Source organism: Giraffa tippelskirchi, chromosome 1, assembly GCF_054371585.1.
Source record: "Giraffa tippelskirchi isolate mGirTip1 chromosome 1, T2T-mGirTip1v1.2.pri, whole genome shotgun sequence".
Classification (NCBI taxonomy): domain Eukaryota; kingdom Metazoa; phylum Chordata; class Mammalia; order Artiodactyla; family Giraffidae; genus Giraffa; species Giraffa tippelskirchi.
Window position 1 is genome coordinate 166,357,566 of NC_137275.1, and position 9,867 is coordinate 166,367,432.

A 9,867-nucleotide genomic window follows, 5' to 3' on the forward strand; every position below is an offset into this window, starting at 1 on the left:
TTAGTAAATAAATATTAAAGAACAGAAATAAATAAAATAGAGACTGAAAAACTGAAATAATCAATGAAATTAAGAGCTGGTTCTTTAAAAAGATAAATAAAATTGATAATACATACAGCCAGACTCCTAAAAAAGATAGGATCCAAAAAATAAAATCAGAAATGAAAAAGGAGAAGTTACAACTGACACCACAGAAATACAGAAGGTCATGAGAGATTACTATGAACAATTATATGCCAATAAAATGGATAACCTAGAAGAAATGGATAAATTTTAGAAATGTACAATCTCCCTAAACTAAATCAGGATGAAATAGAAAATATGAACAGAGCAATTACCAGTAATGAAATTAAATCATACACCCTGAGAAAACCATAATTCAAAAAGCCACATGTACCCCAATGTGCAATGCAGCACTATTTACAATAGCCAGGACATGGAAGCAACTTAGATGTTCATCTACAGATGAATGGATAAAGAAGTTGTGGTACGTATATACAAGGAAGTATGACTCAGTCATAAAAACAAACAAAACTGAGTCAGTTATACTGAGGTAGGTGAACCTAGAGTCTGTCATACAGAGTGAAGTCAGAAAGAGAAAAATATCATATATTAATGCATATATATGGAATCTAGAAAAATAATACTGATAAACCTATTTGCAGGGCAGGAATAGAGACACAGACATAGAGAACAGATCTGAGTACAGAGTGGAGGAAGGAAAGGATGGGACAAATTCAGAGAGCAGCACTGACATATATATACTACCAGATGTAAAACAGACAGCTAGTGGGAAGCTGCTGGGTAACACACGGAGCTCAGCATGGTGCTCTGTGATGGTCTCAAGGGGTGTGATGTTCGGGAGAAGGCACAAGAGGAAGAGGATATATGTATACTTATAGCTGATTCACGTTGTTGTACAGCATAAACCAATACATTGTAAAGCAATTATCCTCCAAATTAAAAAAAAAAGAAAACAGTTTCACAGGTGAGTTCCATCAAACATTTAAGGAAAAGTTAACATCTATCCTTCTCAAACTATTCCAAAATACTTCAGAGGAAGGAATGTTTCTGAACTCATTCTATGAGGCCAGTATCACCCTGATATCAACACAAGGCAAAGACACCAAACAAAAAAGAAAATTACAGGCTAATATTGCTGATGAACATAGACACAAAATTCCTTAACAAAATGTTAGCAAACTGAATTCAGCAATACCTTAGAATAATACTATGATCAAGTGGGATTTATCCCAGGGATGCAAGGATTTTTCAGTATCCACAAATCAATATGATATACCACATTAACAAATTAAAGAATAAAATCATATAATCATCTCAATAAAAGAATAAAAAGCTTTTGAGAAAATTCAACATTCATTTATGATAAAATCTCTCAACAAAGTGGGTATATTTCTCAACACAATAAAGACCATATATGATAAACCTAGCACCAACATCATACTCAATGGTAAACAGCTAAAAGCATTTCTTCTAACATCAGGAACAAGACAAGGATGCCCAGTCTCACCACTTTTGTTCAGCATAATATTGGGATTCCTAGCCAACAGCAATCAGACAAGAAAAAAGAAAAGGAATCCAAATTGGAAAGAAGTAAAAGTGTCACTGTTTGCAGATGACATGGTATTATATACACAGAATATTGTAAAGATGCCACCAAAAATCCATTAGAATAAATTAATTCAGAAAAGTTACAGGATACAAAATTAATATACCAAAATCTGCAGTATTTCCATACACTAACAACTAACTATCTGAAAAAGAAGAAAACAATCCTGTTTACAATTCCATCAAAAAGAATAAATTACCTAGGAATAAATCTAACCACACAGGTGAAAGACCTTTACACTGATAACTATAAGACACTGATGAAAATAATTGAAGATGACACAAATGAAAAGATACACTGTGCTTATGGACTGGAAGAATTAATATTGTCAAAATGACGATACTACCCAAGACAATGTACAGAGTCAATGCAACCCCTATCAAAATACCAGTGGTATCTTTCACAGAACTAGAGCAAATAATTCTAAAACTTGTATGGAAACATAAAAGACCACAAAGAGCCAAAACAATCTTGAGAAAGAAGAGAAAAACTGGAGATATCATGCTGCCTGACTTCAAACTATACTAAGAAGCTACAGTAATCAAAACAGTAGTGTACTGGCACAAAAACAAACACACAGATCAATGGGAATGAATAGAGAGCCCAGAAATGAACCCACAGTTATATGGACAATTAATCTACAACAAAAGAAGCAAGAACATACAATGGGGAAAAAACAATAAGTGGCACTGAGAAAACTGGACAACTACATGCAAAAGAACCACTCTGGACCACTTTCTCATACCATATACAAAAATAAATTCAAAACTGACTAAAGATTTAAATGTAAGACCTGAAGCCATAAAATTCATAGGTAAAACAGTAGGTAGTACACTCTTTGGTATGCATTCTAGCAATATTTTTTTGGAATGTCTCCTCAGGTAAGGGAAACAAAAGCAAAAATAAACAAATGGGACTACATCAAACTAAAAAGCTTTTACACAGGAAAGGAAACAGTCAACAAAATGAAAAAGCAGCCTACTGATGGGAGAAGATACCTGCAAATGACATAGCTTAGTCACTCAGCTGTGTCTGACTCTTTGCAATCCCGTGGACTGTAGCCCACCAGGCTCCTCTGTCCATGAGGATTCTCCAGGCAAGGATACTAGAGTGGGTTGCCATGCCCTCCTCCAGAGGATCTTCCCAACCCAGCGATTGAACCCAAGTCTACCACATTGCAGGCAGATTCTCTACCATCTGAGCCACCAGGGAAACCTGAAGAACCGGACAACTCAACATCAAAAAACAAACAACTCAATTAAAAATGGGCAGAAGACGTGAATAAACATTTCTCCAAAGAAGGCATACAGATGGCCAACAGACACATGAAAAGATGCTCAACACTGCTAATCATCAACAGAATGCAAATCAAAACCACAATGAGGTATTACCTCATACCTCTCAGAATAATTATCATCAAAATGACACCTAATAAGTGTTGGTGAGCATGCAGAGGAAAGGAAATCCATGTGCATTGTTGGTAGGAATGTAAGTTGGTATAGTCATTATAAGAAATAATATGGAGGTTTCTCAAAAAATTGAAAATAAAACTACTACATGATCCAGTAATTCCAGTTTGGGGAATTTTTCCAAAAACAAAACATTAATTTGAAAAGGTTTATGGGCTCTTATGTTCACTGCAGCATTATTTATTAATACAATAGCCAAAATATAGAAGCAACTTAAGTTCTATTGGTAGATGAGTGAATTAAAAAGATGTGGCACACGTGCACATGCACGCACACACATACACACACACACACAATGGAATATTACTCAGTCATTAAAAATGAAACCTTGTCATTTGCAACAACATGTATAAAACTAGAGGGTATTATGCTAAGTGAAATAAGTCAGAGAAAGACAAATACCGTTATTTCACTTACATATGGAATTTAAAAAACAAATGACAAAACATAACAAAACTGAAACAGACTCATAGATCCAGACAACACACTAGTGGTTGCCAGAGGGAATGAGGGTAAGGGGTGAGGAAAACAGATGAGAGAGAGTAAAAGGTATTAACATCCAGTTATAAAATTAGTCACAAACATGTAATGTATAGCATAGGGAATACTGTCAATAATATTGTAATAACTTTGTACAGTGACAAATGACAACTAGATTTTTTATGGTGATCATTTTGTAATGTATAAAAATAATGAATCACTATGCTATACACCTGAAACTAATATACTGTAAGTCAAATATACTGCAATAAAAAATAATAACTACAACATTAAGAAGGAATTTAGAAAAGAAAATAATATGCTAAAGTACAGAGGTAGTAATTTTTTGGCCTGAAATAAAACATAGAAACTACTATGAAATCTCTTACAAAAAGAGGCCTATTAATTAAATCTTCTGTTTTCCATATCAACAAAGGAAGGTCTAATCAACTCTGGCTGAACACCATGGAGTCAGTAAGAATGACAACACAGGATTTACATTTGCGGACACGGGAAGCTGTTGATGACATATTTTTTAACTAGGTTGCAAAACTATGAATTGTATAGCACCATTTTGTAAATGTATATAATAGGGTTTTATTCTTGAGGAGGAAGAATTAAACCAATGTATTTTCATTCTCAATAGTCCACAGTTCCAAGTTATCCTACAGCTCCAATGTAGGATTCCTGGTGGATGACCTCTGAGAGGTTCTGCCATAGTGCAGAGAGGACACTGCTTCTAACAGTAGGAATCTATCCTGAGGCTGCTCCTTCCAGAACTGTGGTTAAAGCAGGAATAAGGGAAATAAGGTAGAGGATGCAGTTTTGCCCAAGCATTCTCTCTCGGCTCAGAGTTGAGAAGGTAGGAGCCCATCTGGGTCATAAGTTGAAGAGAATGCCTAAGGCAGAGGGAAATTTGCCCTGAATTAAGCAACCCTGAACTGCCACTCAGTTTTTCTCTGTACTTACCAACAATACACAGAAGAACTGTACAAAAAAAGATCTTCATGACCCAGATAATCACGAAGGTGTGATCACTCACCTAGAGTCAGACATCCTGGAATGTGAAGTCAAGTGGGCCTTAGGAAGCATCACTATGAACAAAGCTAGTGGAGGTGATGGCATTCCAGTTGAGCTATTTCAAATCCTGAAAGATGATGCTGTGAAAGTGCTGCACTCAATATGCCAGCAAATTTGGAAAACTAAGCAGTGGCCACAGGATTGGAAAACGTCAGTTTTCATTCCAATCCCAAAGAAAGGCAGTGCCAAAGAATGCTCAAACTACCACACAATTGCACTCATCTAACACGCTAGTAAAGTAATGCTCAAAATTCTCCAAGCCAGGCTTCAGCATTACGTGAACCATGAACTTCTAGATGTTCAAGCTGGTTTTAGAAAAGGCAGAGGAACCAGAGATCAAATTGCCAACATCTGTTGGATCATCAAAAAAGCAAGAGAGTTCCAAAAAAACATCTATTTCTGCTTTATTGACTATGCCAAAGTCGTTGACTGTGTGGATCACAATAAACTGTGGAAAATTCTTCAAGAGATGGGAATACCAGACCATCTGACCTGCCTCTTGAGAAACCTGTATGCAGGTCAGGAAGCAACAGTTACAACTGGACTTGGAACAAGAGACTGGTTCCAAATAGGAAAAGGAGTACGTCAAGGCTGTATATTGTCACCTGGCTTATTTAGCTTATATGCAGAGTTCATCATGAGAAACACTGGGCTGGAAGAAGCACAAGCTGGAATCAAGATTGCCAGGAGAAATATCAATAACCTCAGATATGCAGATGACACCACCTTTATGGGAGAAAGTGAAGAAGAACTAAAGAGCCTCTTGATGAAAGTGAAAGAGAAGAGTGAAAAAGCTGGCTTAAAGCTCAACATTCAGAAAACTAAGATCATGGCATCCGGTCCCATCACTTCATGGCAGATAGATGGGGAAACAGTGGAAACAATGTCAGATTTTATTTTGGGGGGCTCCAAAATCACTGCAGATGGAGATTGCAGCCATGAAATTAAAAGACGCTTACTCCTTGGAAGGAAAGTTATGACCAACCTAGACAGCATATTAAAAAGCAGAGACATTACTTTGCCAACAAAGGTCCGTCTAGTCAAGGCTATGGTTTTTCCAGTGGTCATGTATGGATGTGAGAGTTGGACAGTGAAGAAAGCTGAGCGCCGAAGAATTGATGCTTTTGAACTGTGGTGTTGGAGAAGACTCTTGAGAGTCCCTTGGACTGCAATGAGATCCAACCAGTCCATCCTAAAGGAGATCAGTCCTGGGTGTTCGTTGGAAGGACTGATGTTGAAGCTGAAACTCTAATACTTTGGCCACCTCATGTGAAGAGCTGACTCATTGGAAAAGACCCTGATGCTGGGAAGGATTGGGGGCAGGAGGAGAAGGGGACAACAAAGGATGAGATGGCTGGATGGCATTACCAACTCGATGGACATGAGTTTGGGTAAACTCTGGGAATTGGTGATGGACAGGAAGGCCTGGCGTGCTGTGATTTATGGGGTCACAAAGAGTCAGACACAACTGAGTGACTGAACTGAACTGAACAGGAATCACAAAGGAAGTAAACACAGAGTTGGAAAATCAAAAAGATAAACAGTCCCCATTGTGTCCCCATATCATACACACAAAAATAAACACACAATTGTGTGTGAGGCTGGGGAAGGGGGGATGATATCACTTGCACAATAGAGAAGACAGAAGCAGGAGCTAGATAAATAACGTGGCACGTGACTTAGAGCAGGCAGTTTTCCAATCTGATCTGGCAGCAAACCTTTCTCCACATGGTAAGCACAGGCTCCATCTTGCTTCCAAGCCCTGGCCACTAGAAACTGGACAGTTCTTCAAACTAGACAATAACCCATCTAATGGTTTCAATTACTCATTAAAAGTGCTCTGTTAAGTGGAAGGAATATGTTCAGTGACCAACTCAAAAAATCTTCCCGAAGGAAATTCTGATTAGGATTTTCTAACAGCATAGCCAAAGAGAAGTTCCAGACAAAGCAGGCTGTGATTAGAAAATAAAAAGAAGACAAAAAGAAAGCAGGAAAATCTCATGGCATGGGTTTCAAAACTGCTGCTGCTGCTGCTGCTAAATTGCTTCAGTTGTGTCCAACTCTGTGCAACCCCACAGATGGCAGCCCACCAGGCTCCCCCATCCCTGGGATTCTCCAGGCACGAACACTGGAGTGGGTTGCCATTTCCTTCTCCAACACATGAAAGTGAAAAGTGAAAGTGAAGTCGCTCAGTCGTGTCTGACTCTTAGTGACCCCATGGACTGCAGCCTACCAGGCTTCTCCGTCCATGGGATTTTCCAGGCAAGAGTACTGGAGTGAGTTGCCATTGCCTTCTCTGCAAAACTGTCCATGTGCCATTTAATACAATAACATGTTGCCAAAAGCAGTCAGGCTATGGAAATGATGACCTGTAATCATTAAAAAGAGAGATTATGTCTTCTCCATTCTCAACAAATTTAAATTTAAGACAGATGACATGACTAGCCTCATCCCAGCCAAGTTGCAGAGATTTTTCCCCTTTCATTATTCATAGAATATGATTTTCTAAGAACTAAAATCTTTGCAAATGTAATTGACCCAATCAATCAGAGTTGCCAACTGGTTCTGAGCCGAAGGCCTTAACCAGGGAGTTCCATAAACTTTGTGTAGTGCCAAATACATGATTCTGGTCTATAAACTTTCACAATATGCTTTGGCAATGGCAAGACAAGGGAAAAATTGTTATTCTAGTTAAATTAATTGCTCAATGGAGCCTGAGGATTGTGGAAGAATGATGACTGGATTGAAAAACACAGATTCTGACTTCTTGGGTAAGATATGGACCAAGTACTATATGGCACACAACAAACAGCTTCCAAGGCATTCTGCCTGCTGAGCAAATGGAACAAAGCTATTCAACCATAAAGCTGGAAGTCAAGACTCCTGACTTCATTCTGGTATCATATTTGCTTCACTCCTGCCAAGTTTTGTTAAACATCACCATTCAATACCATATAAATGTTTGGAAATGCTCTAATTAATGTATCCTGTGACTATATCTTCCTCTTTTTTTTGGAAATGCCAAAAGAGCTTAGTCACCAATATTGTTGGAAAGGAACAAAAGTTGGAATACTAAAACAGAAAATACTTCAAATATCATTGTGTGGCTGTTAAAGCCAAGCTCAGTCTTCTATGTTTTGTCCAAGTTAATATTAAAAGCAGTTTCTTTTTTCTGAACACATGGCCTAATGGGAGGCAATTTTAAACAAGAAGTATTAATTGAGAACCATGTAGCAACATAGTACCATGCCAACACTGCAAAGTAAAAACAGGCAAATGAGATTTAGCACCTGACTTTGGGAATGTGCAATTCCTATACTCAAGTTAAATCTATTTAACGTATGCTGCTGCTGCTGCTGCTAAGCTGCTTCAGTCGTGTCCGACTCTGTGCGACCCCATAGACAGCAACCCACCAGGCTCCGTCGTCCCTGGGATTCTCCAGGCGAGAATACTGGAGTGGGTTGCCATTTCCTTCTCCAGTGCATGAAAGGGAAAAGTGAAAGTGAAGTCGCTCAGTCGTGTCAGACTCTTCGCGACCCCGTGGACTGTAGCCTACCAGGCTTCTCCGTCCATGGGATTTTCCAGGCAAGAGTACTGGAGTAGGGTGCCATTGCCTTCTCCGATATAATGTATACTATATGACAAAAGAGCCATAATCCCTGACTTCAAAGAGCACCCAGGATACTGGATATGACTGATATTAAACAAGCTATTACAGTGCACTGAGATATGTGTCAGGCGAGAAGGGAATGGCAACCTACTCCAGTACTCTTGCCTGGAAAATTCCATGGATGAAGGAGCCTGGTAGGCTACAGTCCAGGGGATTGCCAAGAGTCGGACACGACTGAGCAACTTCACTAGAGAAAGACAGGGATGGTGAGGAGGTACAAATGGGTACCTAACATGAGCTTAGAAACTCAGGAAAGGCTTTCTAGAAGAAGCTGAGAATGAACAACAAATAGACATTTTGAGATAAAATAGTAATAGTACCAGTTTTAGAGAAGATTATGCTGATAAGTAGGTGCTTATTTGTGGCTCGTCATTATGCATTCACCAATTCTGGAAAATTTATTGAATGCACGCTGCATTTTAGGTATATAGTAAAAGGGATTCCTTTCTTAATTTTATTATAATAGTAAAATTGTAGTAGTATCAAAGATAACTATCTAATAAGTTATAGATCATGCGTTTACTGATTTTGCCTTTCATTCAACAAACACTAGGCTGAATGTCTGGAACAATAGTTAACATTCCTCAGGTTGTTGATACAAAAAGAAGTCAAAATCAAGCAAGGTCTCTGCCCACATTTGAAGTCAGCTCAATTGGTTAGATATTTATTCATTGTACTTCAGTCCTTCATAGTACTGAAACATGGTGATTTTAAATTACACAGTTATTAAGTTCTGTCAAGGATCTATGATTCTACTCATTCTATTCATATAGAATACTAACTGTGTAAAATAATTCTGTGGGGTCTAAAATACATACAGTATTAAAATATATGGACACAGTAATATAAAGGGGAATGGAGACAGTAAAGTGTTAGTAATGTCTGACAAGTTCTCAAAAAACCCCAAACATCTACTTTGATTATTTTCAGTTCCTTTCGTATAAACACTACCACCACAGTCAATTTCAAGCTATCAACATTTCAACAATTGGCTTGCAAAATTTCTGAAAATTTATCAATCAGTCTTCAGGGATGGATTTGAGTCAGCTCCAGCATACCACTGGGTAAAGTGGAGGGGTGTAAACTCTTCTAAGTTTCTTGCATTGTCCTGGATATACTAAAAGTAGTAATTCACATTAGGTTATAATGAATACTGATACATACTGTCATTTCCAGCTAACTATTGAAAAAAGAGTAGAGGAATGTAGGGTTGGCCAAAAAGTTTGTTTGGGTTTTTCTGTATGATCTTATGGGAAAACTCAAACAAACATTTTGGCTAACCCAATATTAATAACAAGCAAGCAGAAGGGAAATGGAATAATAAAAAATATTTAATTAGTCAAAGAGAATGCAAAAAAGGAAAGAAATATAAATATAAAAACATGTGGGACAAATACAAAACTAATAATAAGATTGAAGACCTAAACCAAAATATACATTGTATTAATTATAAATGGACTATACACTCAAATGTCAAAGATGTGAAGATAAATATAATTCAAAATCTAATTACATGATAATCAATAACAAGCACATTT